Source organism: Gigantopelta aegis, chromosome 12, assembly GCF_016097555.1.
Source record: "Gigantopelta aegis isolate Gae_Host chromosome 12, Gae_host_genome, whole genome shotgun sequence".
NCBI classification, from domain to species: domain Eukaryota; kingdom Metazoa; phylum Mollusca; class Gastropoda; order Neomphalida; family Peltospiridae; genus Gigantopelta; species Gigantopelta aegis.
The window spans coordinates 33,877,245-33,896,263 of record NC_054710.1 but is presented as its reverse complement, the minus strand read 5'-3'; the positions used below and the strand labels follow the sequence as shown (position 1 = coordinate 33,896,263).

Sequence of the window (19,019 nt, the reverse complement as noted above, 5' to 3'; positions counted from 1 at the left end):
AGCCGCAAACAAGCCGCAACGCAGAAGTAAGATGTCGAGACCTACTACACGTTATTTTTCTACGAATTGGGTCACCAAATGATCTACTAACACGTAAACTTACGCGACGTCACAATGAGCAACGAGACGTCATCAATGTACAGTTTAAATTTTGGCACGAGTCATTAATTGTCAATAAATGAGGTTTCGAATTCACAATAATAACCGAATTGTTGAAGTTGATCGGACCAGTACAGATCGAGTGAATGGGATTGACAAAATGTGACGCGGGCATTGGGCCGTAAAATTAGTAGCAGGTCATGTTATTGCAATCTCATGGCAGTATATCGTAACAGTACACTTTTAAATTACATTATTTGGTACAAACACAGTTATATACGTTAATAATCTCTGAACAAACCATTTCTTTTCAACATCACCTGTCCTCATCACTAGTGCATATTCCCTACGATTAGTAGACTGGTCCGAACATCCCAACAGCCAATGGGATGGCTCAAATTCTTCCACTGTGTACCCCTTCCTGTTCCGGTCACATAACTGTAACTTCCTTCTTTTTCCTTCGCTTCTACGGTTCGGACGTTCTTTATTTTGCTCTGTCATAATCTGAGCCTTCTGTTTTATTACTTTGGTTTATGTTTCAATTTATTGTGGTGACACATTCTTTAATGTTGTTACTTTGCTATTATACCATTATTTTGGTTGTAATCACTTTATTTTAAGTGTTATTTACAATTTATTTTTGTCATGTTTGCCGGTCACCTTGTCGTTCTTGTTTACCGGATTTGTGCATTTTTATGTGTTTGCTTTCTCATTACAGATAAATGTTGAGAATGTCAGATACTAGCTCTTCTAGAGTTATGCGTTTCTGTACCAAATGCAGGAAAATTCTGGCGGGAGGAGACCCGCACGACGTCTGTCCTGGGTGTCGATCACCCTGTGATATCAAGTCACGTTGTCTATTCTGTCTTCCTCTCGGACAAGCTGAATTTGACAACTTTTTGAAGGTCTTGGCTCAGCGGACTAAGAAATCAGATTCTGTTTCGGCGGTTTCCCCTCCAGCTACGACGACTTTGGAGTCTGTGGCTGAACTGCTGAAACCACTCTTACCAAGTATGGTTCAAGAGACTATCGCTTCGCTACAAGCCACTACTAGACCTACGGCTACCGTGACGGTACCGGTTACTCCAGTGTCTTCTACGGTGAGCGCTACAGTGACCACGGCTACCGCACCAACGGATGCTACTGTGTCTCGACCGCCTAGGAATTCCACTGCGGATCATCGCCGATCTACTTCATCTGTTGTTGGGCATCGCAGCCGTGAACGAAGCCGTTCTCCACGATCTACGAATTATTCCAGTCGCCGTCATCGGTCGCGAAGTATACAGAATCATGCCTCACGGTCACCCTCCGATTCCCGTTACGGCCGTTCACGGTCTCCACGACCTTCAAGTACTGCGGATCGGCATGCTTGTGCTAGACTTTTGCTGGACTTCCCTGAGGATAAACCACACGATTCCGTCGTGGATGATACAGATACCGCGGATAATATGACTATGAAGGACTGTTTATCCATTGTTTACGAGCTTCTACCATCACTACCTCGGCCAGTCGGCGCCTACCCGGAAGGGACCGGTTCCCATGATTCATACCGACGCAGCCCTAGAGGATGTGGTGATTAAATCTTCACGGGCTCCATGGATTATCGTCGCCGATTTTTGGCTGAAGCGGCTTCCAGCGTTTCTGAGGGTTCCAGACGGGACCGTGTACGGTTCGGTTCGGTTCAGTTCAACTGCGGCTTCCACTATTGACGATCACCTTGCCGGTGCGCACATTATGAGCGAAGATGCGTCTTCGACTGCTTCCGTTATAAATACGGATTTGCGGACTACATGACGATGAGGGGTTGTCTGGCTGCGGTTTACGACTTGCTCCGTCACGTCTACTTCCGCCGACGCATTCCAAGACGGGCCCGACACCGATGATTGCTTCGGATGTTCATTGACGGCCGGTACTTTGCAGGTCGGTGCTACCGACGATGTTGCAAAAGACGTTTGCTTCCATGGCTGCCGCGGTTCCTGCGATTTTAAGGCGGGTCCAGTGATGGTTCCAGCGACACCTGTTGCCGGCCCTATCTAGCCTTCACCTGTCATGATGTTTCCGGATGCGGTCCATCCTGCGGCTTTACTTTGCTGTATACGTTGCCTGCGGCTACTGTGGAAGGAACTTCAGGGGTTTTACCAGGTTAGCGTTCTTCATACTCTTCTCGTGACCAGTCTGAGTCGTCCTCGTCTCACCGGAGCCATGCACGCAGTCGGTCTTTATGGCCTATCACGGGTCTCACGGACCATCGTTACCGATCTTCGTCTGATGTTAGTTTCCAGGTTTCTGGGGGATTCCGACGCGCCTTTTCATGGTCTTCGTCTCCAGCGACTGCCTTTCCGTCCGTTGGTCTGCTTATGCGCGCCTTAAGACGAATTTCCACATGATGATCCAGCCTCATCTGTGGTTGACACGTTCATATGACTATGCGTGTTTACCTTGCTGCTGTTATGAGATGTTAGTCATATGGAACCTTCGACGATATGTCTCGCTCCGAGGTTGCTACGGACATTCCGTCTGATGACAAATTGTTTTCCAGTTTCCTGTCGGTTTGCCGCTGTTGCTGTTGGGCCACACAGTCAGTTGTGCTACGGCATCAATTCGACGTTACATGCGTACCGGGTTGGTGTTGACGACATAATGCGTCGTTCCAGTGGTTGCTCGATGGCTTTACCGAGATATTCGGCAGGTCGATCACTACATCCGGTGGTGTTGTCAGTTAGTCGCTACTTCCGCTGGCTCCGGAAGTTGTCCAGTCGCCATCACGCGTTTTGGGTTTTTTACCGCGACTATTTTACTATGGTCACTGTCGTTTCGCCAGAGTTGTATCTCAGGTTCGTACTACAGGGAGTGCACTACGAGTGAATGTTTCTGCCGTTTGGCATTTCGGTAGCTCTTGGCTGTTCACAAGAATAACAGCTCAGATGGCGCGGGTTTTCCATCAGCAGGGTATATATTTTTACCCATGCCTGGACGACTGTCCTTGAAGTGCCAGAGCAAGACGAAGTTAGTGAACCAAATCAGTTATGTACTTCAGTTCTTGCAAACACTAGGATGGATTGTCAACAAGGAAAAGTCTCTACTGCTACCAACACAGAATCTCCAGTTCATTGGGATGACCTTACGGGGTCGCCTACAGTTACAACGTTTACAAGTCTTCTTGAATCCGTGCATCACAATGAACAACCCCAGTCTGATGATCACTCTACCCGACAATCTTCGACACGGTCTGCAATGGTGGTTGACTCTGTCGAACGTCTTAGGAGGAGTCTCTTTGAGGCCATTCCAAGCGACCGACCATCTGTTTGTGGACGCCTCAAGAGAAGATTGTGGAGCACATCTCAACAGTCAGACAACGTCGGGGCTGTGGTCTGCTGTGGAAGTAAGTTTCCACATTAATGTGCTAGAGCTTCTGGCAGTGTTCAGTGCGATACGCCATTGGCGTCATCTCTTGATAAATGCAACACTAATGGTAGCAACCGACAATGTGACAGCGGCGGCTTACATAAATCGTCAAGTTGGAACTATCTAACTTATCGTTTGTTCAAGATGACGGATGCCATTCCGCTACAACTCGGAGGACGTCACACCCCAGGTGTGTCAATTATTCTGGCCGACACATTGACCAGACCGTCCGCTCCTCAAAGCACCGAGTTTTCCTATTAATTGAACTAACTTCTCCACCGTTTTACTAGTAAGAAAAAATCGGGGTTTTGTTGGTTTAATGTTCTGATGGATGCTTCCACCGTATTTGTTTCCTTTTGGCGACGATTACCCACCATTCAGAACCTACTTGTTGAAGAACGAATTTGTGACCCTTGTTCGTAATTCACGACTCCGTTCATCCACACCATTGACGGATGCCACTCTTCCCACTTTCAATACTAACAGCATGGGTATAGGTTGTTTATGCAACTCTTGGAGGATGGGCTAACTTGGTTTGCTTTCTTTCTTCCACTGTCAGTTTTCTATCGGTCCATGGGGAGAAGATGTGTGCATCTTTGGAGTACGGAACCTGCCACCATCTGTCGAATGCTGCACTAGTTATGAGGACAGGTGATGTTGAAAAGAAATGGAGAAAACTTGAGGTGTTTTCTCTCTTATAGATACATCACCTGTCCTCATGGGATGATTCCCACCCGACCTCCCCGCTTCCAGTTTACTATGGGTTAGGATTGTATACAACACATTCAAAATCCAAAACTATGTTGCATGTTTTAAGTTTGCCGGAGTTTGCAAAATGATTTTAGTGTACTCATAAAGTCACCTTTTGGCCAAGTTAGAAAGTCACATGGCAACTTCTCGTATTGGTGTACACTTTTTATCAAACACTTCCAAAGTACTTCTAATAGAACTGTCACGATTGAGAATATCAGAAATATCATTTCAAACTCACAGTTGCAGGGCGTATTTACATAGTTTATTTTAGCGAAAACAACATTGTTTTTGTGGGGTTTTGTTAAAGGAACATTCCTGAGTTTGCTGCAATTTTAAAGATGTTATCGACTAATAGAGACTTTTTAACTATTGTAATTGCATATCAAATATATTTTTCTGCATAAAATATTAGTGGCTATATATTAAACGTGTTTCTGGTCGTTCTAATAATTGTACTAGGTTAAATTTCATTTTATTTCCTAAAATATGTTTTTTCGTACATACGAAATTATTTGTAGACAAAATCCAGTTTGGGCTTGTTACAAATATTAAGACGACCAGAAACACATTGAATATACAGACATTGATATTCAAAAAAAAAAAAATCAAATAAATATGTTTTACAATAGGCGTACTTTATTTTAATAATTAATATTTTAAAAATAAATGATAATCTGAATAAATGTGTTAAATGTATTAGCCCGTTAAATGTATTAGCCTTAAATTATTATCGTAATTTTCACTTTTTAAGCAGCATAGCGAAAGGAAAATGCTTTCAAACTTATTTGTTTGTCATATTTAAATAGACATCAATAAATGTATTTGTTAATATATACAGATCATTATTTTACTGTCTGCAGCCTCTCGTTTTCTTTATTTACAAAGTCTGACCGTAGATGTAAAAAAACCCAAAATGTGCGTGCCATACCTGGATGAAATCGCTATGGTAGATAATGAAAATAGGTTACGTGCGTAAACTGATTACATGACGATAATTATATGTTTACGTGTCATGACGTTAGCTCCCCAGGGACACTTGGGGACTTTTGATGTAGTGTTACTAATGATATTCTGCATTTATCGTGAAAAAAATCAACTCTGTACTATTTATTTAATATTTATGGGTTAAACATTAATGTTCCTGTACTAATTGTTGGTGGTAGAAGAATGAATGAATCAATATTTTACAACACCCCAGCACAAAAATACATATGGGCTATTGGGTGTCAGAAAGGTAAGTATATGAAAATATTATTTATACAATTATGGAAAACCAGTGTAAAGAGCTGTGGGAAAAGTATTATATAATACAGATGTCAAGCTAGGTATATTTTAAAACTTTGTATAGAAATCAGTGTTTTTAAAATTTTTTAAATCAAATTCTGGGTGGAATTTAAACGATTCCAAAACACTTCTGCTCTCAAATATATCTTTTCTCGTCGGCTTCAAATACACTCCACCAAAATGTGGCGCACAATCTGTATACACTGACAATGTTCACACTTTAAAATAAATGAATGTGTCAAATATGTATGACCGATGTTGCCACGGCACAAGACTACTTCGTCGTTTCTGCATCGCCTTTAGGAGGACTGGCTTGACAGAATGAAGCTTCTTTGCGACCGCACCGTTCCAATCATCGTGCCAAGTCGAAAATATATATTGGTTAATATTAAATTTAAAATCACTGTAGGGGACACCAACACGGGGCAAATTCAAAGCAGACTTGGCAGCAAAATCTGCCTTTTCATTGCCCTTTGTGACAACATGGCTGGGTACCCAACAAGATACAGCATCTGTATTGGTAATTGATAAAAAGACACACTTTCGTATCACCATCCCAACTAAGGGATGCTCATTTCATGTACTGTAGAGCTTGGAGACACACAAGTTAGTCGGTAAAAATAATGTATTTGGATGCATATGAATCCTTAATCTGTTCCAGGGCTTTAATGATTGCCCAAATTTTAGCAGTAAATATTGATGCCGAATCGGGCAATCTCATGGAAATTATTGTGTCCGATGGAAAAAAAATGTAGCAGAAGCCACACATTTCCTATCCCCTGATCCGTCTGTGTAAACAGGGATGTAATCACGGTACCTTTCTTGGATTTCCATGAAATGGGGTTATTTATAAATAAATAACTGCATCTGTGCGATCTTTCTTTAGATGCACCAAATCGAATACACCAGGGTGGCAAAATAAAATATGAGGTTTTCAGTGTATCACGTAGTTCATGATTACCCTTGGGCTATACGATAACCAGTTGTCAACTAACCTAGGAAGGAGAATGCGGCCCATTAAGTTTGGACATGTCTTATCAGTTTCTATCAGGAATATTTCTGTGAAATACTTGCAGATCATTCTTTGAAAGATTCTATGTACCTCTGTGTCAATATTTGACTTCCATTTGGCCATGGGAGGTGAAGAAATGTTTTTGAGGCGCGCTATAAAGTGGCAGTCCTACTGGCGGAGTTGCAATCGTTTACTGCCATCAGGATCAACTGTTCTTTGTAGTTAAAGCACCCAACAGTAAGTCATGGTTTTATGTTTTGAAGAAGCTATCAACGTTTGTTTTCTGTTTGTTTTGTTGTTGTTGTTTTGTTGGGGGGTTTTTTGTTGTTGGGGGGGGTGTGGGGTTTTTTTTTGGGGGGGGAGTGTCAGCTTTTGCTGAAATACGTTATTGAATATGCTAATGGCATATTCGTGATTGTTATGTGCGTTACGGCTTACATTACAAACTCTTACGTTGTTTACATTGTTTTGGTGTAATACTGGTGACACAACAGCCGATATGTATGTTGTGCTGGGTTGTTGTAAAACGCCTGTTAAAGTATTTATGATGAGTAGATTAACGCATATTATCTTCAATTTTCTGTGAAAAAAAACCCCTTCCTTTTGAAGGTGAAATAATTGTCTTCAAACATGATATACGTCAAACTATTCTAGATCTGTAGAAGCTAAAATATTAGGAAATACACTTTGTATTTGAATTAAATGTGTGGTATAGCAGGGCTGCGATTTGCGTTTTGTTTACGATCTTTTTAACAAAAACAAAAAATTCATTTTTCAGTTGACTGTCCTAAAGGATTTCAACGAAATCAAGATTCCTGCTATCTCTTCGCCGATGATAGTGTTGAATCATGGTTTGAAGCACGGGTATATTTTTATTTAATGTTATGTTGACCTGACATCTCTGCTATTCTGAACTAAATGTAAATATATATATATATATATATATATATATATATATATATATATATATATATATATATATATATATATATCTGACCATCACCTATTTTTACCCAGTAGATGTAGAATGTGTAAAAAAAAAACCTCAGTATAATGTTTAAACTCCCTCGATATGGATAACTGCTTCTAGACACCTTTTCGTCTGCAATACAGTTCATGTGGTGTTTAATTAATGTGCAGGGGTATACTATTTTGATTACAGATTGCCTGTCAGACCATGGGAGCCGATCTCGTCGTTATCGATAGTCAATCAGAAAATAATTTCATAAGATCCGTCGTAGATGCTGGTAATCAGAATTGTAAGTATACACCTTAATCACTCATTCATTAATAAATTATTATCGAACTTATATCCATTTAGGCTCAAGCATGCTTTCCTGGGCACACTCCAAATATCTGTTCAGAACAGTAGGTTAGTGATTAGTGCTATAGAAATCGGTGCACTGACCTTAAACCCTATTAAACCACTAAACCACCGAGGCTGGTCTTAATCACTTGAGTAGCCAGCATTTTATATTGGGAGGCCACGCAGATTGGGGTGGGGGGCATCTATGTTGTCTAGGAGTCATGCTATGGGACGACGGGAAAATTGATAACGTGGTGAAAAAAGTGATTTGGGGGTGTGGGGGGATAGGGCATGTCCTTAATATTACGTCTTACTGGGGTTAAAGATAATTTAGTAGTATTATGTTTTGATAGTTATGTTTTACATTTAATAGCCGATGATTAATAAATCAATGTAATCTAGTGGTTTCGTTAAACAAAACAAACTTACTTTTAATGTCATGTCATTCAAAAACAGTCAAATAATAAGGGACCAGACAGGTTACTGGCCAGTTGTCCGTTTCTTTTTTTATTTTGTCTGTTTGTTGTTTTTATTTTGTTTGGGCGAGGGGTGTTGTTGATTTGTGTGTGTGTGTGTCTCCCCTCCCCCCCCCCCCCCCCCCCCCCCATCTCTTCTACCTCAACTTACCAATAATTATATTGCGTCCATTGGTGGACTTAATAAGAACTAACTCGAGTCACCTCCAGCCCTCCCCTTATTGATATTGATATGTAGGATAAGGTAAGAGGAAACTGTGTAATGCTTTGGCAGTCGTCGACAACCAAATGGTCGCAAGATACTGTGTCTAAAATACACATTGCCCGCCCCTAAATCCGATGCCACAGATCTTTAATTTAAATATTCTCGACTCCAGTCATGACATTAAACTCACATGTTGTTAACCAGTACCAACGTGCCACGTGGGCACACACTTAGCTATACGTCACCACAAGAAATTACAGCGTAGGTTTGTTTCGCATAGAGGCGTCGGGTTTCTTCTTGTAGCGTTGGTACTGGTTAGCAACGTAGATTTAATGGACTCGATAATAATATAACTGAAACTCTGTGGCATTAAATTTCGGAGAAATTTGTTTTATTTTAGACACAGTAGCTTGCGCCATTTGGTTGTCGACGATTTGCCAAAACATGAGTTAAGAGTTTCCTCTACCCTTCCCCTGCATAACAATATTAATAAGGGGATGGATGGAGGTGAATCAGCTAAATAACAACATTTCTTTATCTTGTATTGTAGCATTTGTGTATAGAGTAAAATGAAAAACAAATACATTTAGAATAAACTTAACCAAAGATAATAAACAACTGAGCAAAATAAGCACCTCTGCTAGTTTGGTCATAAAGATTTAAACATATGTGCGCTTAATTCAGTTCGATGATATAGATATCAGAACATGTGCTATTTCCTGTAAGTGTAACTTTCTTTCGCTAAATAAGAATAACAATCTTAACATTTTAGATGTGGTTATCACAATATTTGTGAAGATTTCATTGTATGTATTATTGACAAAATCGGGACGTGACTTGAGAGTAAATATGGTGTTGCAGGGTGTCCTAGACAGTTATGGATTGTATGTTTGTTTTGTTTTATTTTGTTTGTCTTTGGAGTTTTTTTGTTGTTGTTGTTGTGGGTTGTTTTTTTTTGGGGGGAGGGGGGGTTGGGGTGCTTTTGTTCCTGTCTCCTCTAAATGTTTTATTATCCCCAGAAACTAGAGCAAAGTCGAGATTTGGGGCCTTGAATTATGTTTAACTTTGATTATATATTACATATACATATGACAAATGTTATACACGTTACTACCCTAATATGTTTACATGATTAACTACTTTAAGTGTGATATGGTCAATTAAAACGATAAATTGAAAACTGAAAACAAGAACAGGGTATATATTGCAGTACTTGTTCCAATTTCTTTAGATTGGCAGTATTTCATATTATTTTCCATCCATAAGTCTAACTGCCATGACTAAATGATTGAATGCTTATTTTTATATAATTCCTTTCGTGTTTTGTTTTGCAACACAACCCCCTCTCCCATCCACTAGAAAGAACCCTGATAATGACTTATTTTATTAATGCAGTGGAGTATTACGCCGGACTACACAAGCTGAACGACCAAAGGACGTGGATGTGGATTGATCCTAACGCAGTGATGGGTGTCCCGTCAGGACCTCCTAATACACTAAATCCTTTCTCAGACTGGGCCAATGGTGAGGGTGCTGACACAGTTAGTCGACACTGTATGGTCTTGGACTTTGTAGGCGCACAAAACACGTATCAATGGACGGAAGAAACTTGCCGTAGTAATAATCAGTACATCTGTGAGCTTAGTCCGACCTTTCCGAAGCTGGCTTCCAGCAAGTGTTTCTAACTTTAAAAAAGTATTTATCCATAGACGATCGCTGTGGATGCACGCTAACCGATAAATAAAATAAACTATTGTTGTTTGGGGTTTGTTTTTTGTTTTTATTTGTATAATTTGCTGTCTTATATTTAATAATAAATCGTAGTATATATGTCATCAAATAATTGGTCTTATTTACATAACAAACATTTGCAGCAAACACATAAAGACAAGGCCGTTTTAATCTGGCGCAACATCGGGTGAGGCGTTCGGTGGTTTTCGTTCACTAATGAATGAACATTTAAGGACACCCCAGCACAAAAATACACATCGGCTATTGGGTGTCATAAAAGGTAAGTATATGGAAATATTATTTATACAATTATTTAAAACCACAGTGTATCGAGCTGCGGGGAGGGGGTGGGGGGCGTATAAGACAGTACATCAATCAAGGTAAGGTATATTTTAAATTTTTTTATAGAAATCAAAGTGTTTTAAAAACTTTAAAATTAATTCTGGGTGGAATTTAAAAGATTCCAAAATATTTCGGCTTCGGCTTCCGATGATCACACTCCACCAAAATGTGGCGCACATTCGGTGTACACTGACAATGTTCACACTTTCCAAATATATCATTTCTCGTCAGCTTGAGATGATCACACTCCACCAAAATGTGGCGCACATTCGGTGTACACTGACAATGTTCACACTTTCCAAATATATCATTTCTCGTCAGCTTGAGATGATCAAACTCCAACACAATGTGGCCATAGTCCGTGTACACTGACAATGTTCACACTTTCCAAATATATCATTTCTCGTCAGCTTAAGATGATCAAACTCCACCACAATGTGGCCATAGTCCGTGTACAGTGACAATGTTCTCACTTTCCAAATATATCATTTCTCGTCAGCTTAAGATGATCATATTCTACCAAAATGTGGCGCTCAGTCCGTGTACACAGACAATGTTCACACTGATGATGAGTAGTGACGTCTGTTAGCGACAGTTTGGGGACGGGCTGGACAAAAGTGCCAATGTTTGTACCAAAAGGCTCACATCAGTGTGTAGATCTAAAACAAAATTCGCAAAAAAACAAACCAAAAAAAACATCTGACCAATAGGTGGCTATTGTGACGTCATAATTCAAAATTGCCTCAAATAGAAATTGCTTCACCAAATATTCAGTATTTTATTACTCCTATAAAGATAGTTTAACACTTGATATAGTTTCTGTCCTCTTCACCAAGTAAAAGTATATGGTACATTTGATATGAATGGTCTTTGTGACCAGTGGGCATGTTATACTGATCTAAATGTAACCAGTTTTCGAAAACAGTATTATCCCTTCGAGGTTTATTATATATTTAAATGTAATCTACATGATATAGCTGTTGGAAGTGTGAATAATATCCATACATTATTAGTGTGTCTGTCATACAAATAAAACTATCATTCAAATCCATAGAAAAGATATGAATGATGTATTTTGAGTATTCCCTAGCCGGTTTTCATAATTTTATAAAAAAAATTCAGACATTATAACCACTTTGGCAAGGATGAAACATGGTGTAGATTTTGTGAAGAATGTTACAGACTTTGAACCCGATTCCTCTTTTGGCATGCAATTGCACACTGTTTGCCATATTCCAGAATATACTGTGGAGGAGGCCACTGACCCACGGTGAAGACAAATTTACCATTATGTTGCTGGTCTTCATCTGGAAAAGTGGCCATGGAATACCTACAGTACTATTTTGAGAGTTTCACAATAGGCTGAACCTCTCCCAGGAATATTTTGGACAAATCTAATATTTTACCTTATAACACCTCAATTATGTCGAAAGGACTATTAAAGGACTTTATACTTTGCAATCATCACTTAATGTTTTGGATTTACCATAGTTTGACACCCAACAGTCGATGTATTTTTCGTGCTGGGATGTCATTAAACATCTATTCTATCTATTATATTTTGCATTTGATACCTACAGTTGTTGTAGGTCGTTTCCTGTACCTCTAAGAGTCATTGTTGTAAAGAAGAGTTCCACAAGGGCCGAGTTGTTCAGGAAACATTTCACCATTTTACTGCAATGGCAAGTAAAAAAAAATCATTAACCCCCCAAAAATGAAGAGGGAAAGTCGAACAATTAACTGAAAATCCATCACAAATAGTGGATCACTCTTGCATGAATTTCAAATCAGGTGCATACCAGGAGATCAACTAATAGCATCGCCAGAAAGGCATTTCAAGCCACGTCTTCCAGCAACATATTCTACATTTCAACCAAACAGTTAGCAAGTATAACGACCCCCTTTTAAAAAAAAAGAGAGTATATTTTGATGGTATTAAATACACGAGATTGCATTGATGATTCAGAGAAAGTTTTAGTGCTAGCTTTAGGTATTCGCGTTGACGGATCGAACAACCTTGGTGGATCCATTCAACTGATTTGAGTTTTTTCTCGTTCCAACTAGTGCACCACAATTAGTCAAAGGTCGTGGTATGTGTTTTCCTGTTTGTGGGTTAGAATATATAAAAGATCCCTTGCAAGTTGCTACATTAGGAAAAATTTAGCAGGTTTCCTCAGAATTACCAAATTTGTGCAATTCAATAGCCGATGATTAATACATCAATGTGTTCTAGTGGTTTCGTTAAACAAAACAAACTCTTTTTTCCCTCAAGAATTCTTTGTACAAATAAAACAAACTGAAACAGAAATATCTACATGTTGGGTCCATCAAAACATCGCCCATTTCTTTCCAGTCAAAGAAGTATGACTAAACGTGTACACGATAAGTCACATCGCGCCCTCGGGCAAATTCAAAGCAGACTTTCACAGCAAAAGCTGCCTTTTCATTGCCCTTAAAGGGACATTCCTGAATTTGCTGCAATTTTTAAGATGTTATTGACTAACAGAGACTTTTTAACGATTGTAATTACATATCAAATATATTTTTCTGCTTAAAATATTAGTGGCTGTATATTAAACATGTTTCTGATCGTTCTAATATTTGTACTAGATTCAATTTAATTTTATTTCCTAATTTGTTTTTGTTTCGTACGTACGAACGTATCTGAAGACAAAATCCACTTTGGGCTTCTTACAAATATTAAGACGACCAAAGACACATTGAATATACAGACACCGATATTCTAAACAAGAAAATTTATTTAATATGTAAGTTTAATCGTAGAAATATTTTATTAGTCGGAAACATCTTACAATGCAGCAAACTCAGGAATGTCCCTATAATGCCAACATGGCAAATGATAAAAAGACACTTTCGTATCACCATTCCAACTGTGAGATGCTCCAATTTCATGTACTGTAGAGTTTGGTGACACGAAGGTGAGCCACTAAAAATAAAGTATTTGGATGCACATGAATCCTTAATCTGTTCCAGCACTTTAATGATTGCCCAAATTTCAGCAGTAAAGATTGATGCTGATTCGGGCAATCTCATGGAAATTATTGTGTCTGATGGGGAAAAAACATTCCGCTAAGTCACGGGAAAGTGTGTTGCCACTTTTTTGTTTAGCCTGTGAAAACTTGAACCCGTTAATCTTGGAATGAGACGCATAAGCGGATATTCGTCAGAAGGATAGGTTGAAGAAAGGAAATGTTTTATTTAACGACGCACTCAACACATTTAATTTACGGTTATATGGCGTCAGACATATGGTTAAGAACCACACAGATATTGAGAGGAAACCCGCTGTCGACACTTCATGGGCTACTCTTTTCGATATGCAGCAAGGGATCTTTTATATGCACCATCCCACAGACAGGACAGCACATACCACGGCATTTGATATACCAGTCGTGGTGCACTGGCTGGAGCGAGAAATAGCCCAATGGGCCCACTGACGGGGATCGATCCCAAACCGACCGCGCATCAAGCGAGCACTTTACCACTGGGCTACGTCTCGCCCTCCTTACTGTAATCGTGTATAGCACTGAGTATGTTTTTAATATGCGAAAACTTGCAATCTAGCGCATTTATGGGCTAAACGTGCACAATAAATCTTCAAATAAACACTAAAACATAAAACTTATGAGTTTTGATATTTCCTTTTGCAATAAATTTAAGACTTAACATATTTAACCACTGAGGCGTGTTGATTGTTGTGGGGGAAAAACAGGACTGGTCTCATTCAGTTTCGCATTTTCGTACAACCAGTCGAGCAAGTCACGTGACATTTCGTACACCCCGGCAAATTCTGTATTTTTTCGCAAATGAGAAGGTGTACTTATGGTATGCATTGGCTATTGACCAATCAAAACGCATGAAATTTATCTAAAAGGTAATAAAGTTTGGTATTAATATACTTGCCCATATCAAAATGCATCATATGAATAATAATACAGAGATAAAAAAAAAAAAAATAAAAATAGCCACAAATGCAGATGTGTGTGTGTGTGTGTACGTTGTCAAATTGAATATAATGCATTTACATTGTATATTTTAACCGGTAACTAGACTTTCTAACTGCTATAATGTTATCATCATGTTGTATCTATGTTGTAGGTATAACCAGTTTCTGTTTGTTTTTGTTTTTCCTGGCAACATTTACCCTTGACAAATACCAATGTAAAGATACACACGTTGCAATAAGGATAGTATTTCGTTTTATTGTATTGTGTTGTGTTGTGTTTGTTGTGTTGTGTGGTGGTTTTACGTACGTTATAATTAACAGGGCTTTTGTAGTCAAATAAAATAAAATACTGTTTTGTATTCCTAGAAACACTGAATCTAATGTCTGAAGTTAGTTTTGCAAAGAAAACAAATGAAATGAAAACCAGTGATAAACCTTCCAACCCTCCAATAATACAAAATAAAACCAAACCATAACAAATTAGAAAACCCAAGAAATACAGTTTCAAAAACTGTCATGTGGATTCTGCTTTCAAAAGGGAATGGGATCAGACAGAACAAAATGCATTTACGTTTTATATATAGGATGACGCCCTCTAACTACGTATATGTACTTCTATTCGTATATTTTTCTGTTTCAACACACTAGTTAGCAGTTGGGACATTTTGGGCCGACTTGGTACATAAATTTTAGAATTGGGACATCTTGGGCCGGTGTCCGCCCAAGATCTTTGGCATTTTGGGCGGGTGACCTAGTTTAGACTAGGTCATTTATTATTTTTTTGGAAGAAAAGTGCGCTGCTAACACTGACATACGATCTCTTGATTTGTATTCTATCAAGTTATCCAATAATTTAAACAAAAATAGTGACTTTTTATTTTTGAAAGTACAAACTTGAATTTGGGACTTTATCTGGTAATGACCCATATACAGTTAAAATGTTCTGTTCAACAACATCACAGGAACACATTGATTTATGAATCATCAGCTACTGGATGTCAAATATTTGTTAATTTTGATATATAATTTTCCAGAGAAAAGCCGTTACATTTACAATAGCGATTGCAACACAGCACATACCACAGCCTTTGACATTCCAGTCGTGGTGCACTGGTTATGACGAGAAATAGCACAATATGTCCACCAACGGGGATATTGGGTCTAATATCTTGCCTGATGCTGTAAATGGTTGTCCATTGTCAAGGCATGATCATCACCTTGGAGCACATTGCCAGTAACAAAAGTGTGCATGCAAAACAAAAACTACGCCAAATGAAGACAGCTTTAACATACATCAGAAGTGATGCCTCTACCGGTTGATGACACGACGATACGTCACCATACCATGCGTTAGTTTTCACATTCCAGAGAGTTTGACTTTGAAAAAAAAGATTTATGGGTATGTGGTACCAAAGCTGATAAACCAGATTTTATTTTCCCCAGGGGTAATCAACAATTTGGTGTGAACGTTTTGTGGTTCATACAAAATTGAATCCTTCGAAACTAACATCTTAATACTCTACAATAAAAAAGCAATTCTGTCTGTAGAGCATGTGCATAATAATAAAAATTTTAAATCGAACCCAAATGCTAGGACACGCCCTAGTTGTTAACCATTACGCCGTTGTTTTTCGCTATTAAACTCATTTTTCACAAATAAAATTGCACTTTACTTACCGTTTATTATTTAGAATATACATTTCCATTCACCTGAAGTGTTTTTTGGTAATCCTGGTGTTTGTAATACCACAAAATGCATTTTTCGTATTTCATAAAATGCCACGGGCCTCTGAGAAAAAAACGTTGAGCAGACAAGGTGTAATCTATTTTGAGAGGGGATATTCCCATTTCAATGTCACAGACGTTGGTATACCACGTGACCGTTATCATTTTGGTTCGGTTTGTTTTCTCGTGCACGGTTCGCGCAATCAACATCCGATTTGTTGTCGTTTGCTTGTTGTTCATTTGTGAGATTTTTCTTCACAGTTCGTGAACATTTTCAGTAACAATAAAGTTCAGACAAGTAAGTATCTCAATACAAAACGTTACAAACCCATAAAACCAATAATTTTGCTAAGTCTTACGATATCTGGAGAGGGGATACAACCAGGACAGAACAGTTGGAACATGTCCAGGAGAGGTGAAAGGAACGCACCCCAAGTCTGTGCGCACTCTGTGAAATTTGTCGTGACGTAGGCATTGTTGTGCTTCGAGCGACATCTACCGGTGACATCAGAATACTAACTTTCAAAATTATTTCAAGCAATTGGGACATGGGGATTCCCATGGTATTTATCGATATAAAACCTGCTTTTTCACTCCATTTGATAAAAACGTGATTTAAGTGTGTTACAGGTTTGTAGATAACCAAATTATAATTTATTTTCGCTGGATGGAACTAGGGCGTGCGGCTTTCAGATTCATACCGGTTGTGTACCTTGCATGCCTACCAATTTGATATATAAATAATATCAAGGTTAACGTAGGAGACTTTTCATGGACTAACGGAAAACAAAAACGTTTTATATCAGTTTCTTCATTATTCGATGTAAAGCTATTGCTAATGACTTAAATTTTTATAGGGATGAGTTAAAACAATTGTCTGAAAATTATAATACCAAACATGACCTTGTCACGTCGATTTTGTTAGCCAGATGCTAGTCATAGGCTTTTTTAATATTTTCAAACACACAATGTCCGTCGAACCTATTGCACCGATTCGCATGGCATTTGACACCGTAACCACTCTGCCAACAGGTTAGCTCGAAACTAATGTAACAGTTTGTATTAAAGGGACATTCCTGAGATTGCTGCAATGTTTAAGATGTTGTCAACTAACAGATACTTTCTAACGAATGTAATTACATATCAAATATATTTTTTCTGCATAAAATATTAGTGGCTGTATATTAAACGTGTTTCTGATCGTTATACTATTTGTACTAGGTTAAATTTTATTTTATTTCCTAAAATATAGTTTTTTCGTAAATACGAAATTATTTGAAAACAAAATCCAGTTTGGGCTTCTTACAAATATTAAGACGACCAGAAACACATTGCATATACAGACACTGATATTCTAAACATGAAAATATATTTCATATGTAAGTTTAATCGTAGAAATATTGTATTAGTCGGAAACATCTGACAATGCAGCAAACTCAGGAATGTCCCTTTAACATATAGAAATTTTAAAATTGCAACGGGTCTAATGATGCACGCGGGGACTAGTAGTCGACCAATAGAAACCTTGGCCCAGTAAATATAATATTTAAAAACAAAAAGTGTCAATTGGTAGTCACAGAACTAAATGCAGGTCCCGGTTTTACTATGACCTACATTGAAATGGATTCATGTTGATGGTCTGAAGTTTCCAAAAACATCAAGAGATCTTTCACATCAAAGAGTGTCCAGGTGGACCCTCATGCTTCCGGATTATGGGCACACAATATCATCATACGATCGTGTTATTTACATCAGCGACAATAAGTGTTTCAAGACGGTATCTCCAACACATTTAAGAACATACGTGATACAACTTGAGACTAAACTCATTGCTACTGTTTAAACATAAACAATAATTATATGGTTTATCCTTGCGACCTCAGGGTTATGTTCTCTTCTTTTTTTTCTTTTCTTTTTTCTTCTTCTTCTCTTTTTTCACTAACGTCCAATACTTCTCTGTGTTTTTTGCCTACCGCATGTTTCTTTATTGCTTTACAAAATATTGATAAAGTCAGTTAATTAAATCAAATACCCTCAGGTTGTGTGCTCTTTAGATAACTGATAAGGTCGTCGATTTTCTTTCGTTGATTTGTTTTTATTACTTCTGTTGTTTTAATGATGATGGTGTAACAAGTTGAATAAAATGCGACACGCTAGCAATTGTTACTTTGCCGACAAAGAGTACAATTTCATCTTTGCAAGGTAAGTTTAACATATTAATTTTAACCTGTACATACAGTTGTAGAAAAAAAAACCCTGCATATGTAATATTGTCGTCACATAATTTGGAAGGTATCTCCGGTTGCCCCAAAAAGAAATGTAGTTATCTTTACCGATTAATACCTTGGAGTATTTAAGCCAGGATAATTATATTGGGGTATTTTATGAATATTTCTGATTTTTAAAAAGTAAACAAAATAATAATAATAAAAAATTAATTAGAAAAAGAAAACAAAAGTGAGAAATCCCTTTAAAATAGTGATAATATAAAAATAACGTGTCAAACGATGTAATGCTATAGTTCGATGCACTTAGGATAGTAGATATCTGCTTCACAGTGCGTCTCTGTGATAGCACCTGTCAGTTAAGTTCCACCTGACAAAAGCAGGTGCCCTGTAAGATAACTTATTTTCACTGGGATGTCTTTGGTCGTACAGACTACTCCCAAAGTTTTCCAAAGATGTTCAGCTATCATTAAAGCTTTTTACTTCTTG

The 19,019-nt window shown here is 38.2% G+C and overlaps 1 long non-coding RNA gene across 1 annotated transcript; it reads left to right on the top strand.

Moving 5' to 3' along the window:
* The first annotated feature begins 6,238 nt into the window (after window positions 1-6,238).
* Window positions 6,239-10,272, top strand: LOC121386295. Its single transcript, XR_005959627.1, has 4 exons — window positions 6,239-6,790; window positions 7,332-7,417; window positions 7,716-7,812; window positions 9,936-10,272. It is a non-coding gene; the product is annotated as an uncharacterized LOC121386295 (long non-coding RNA).
* Window positions 10,273-19,019: the final 8,747 nt, after the last annotated feature.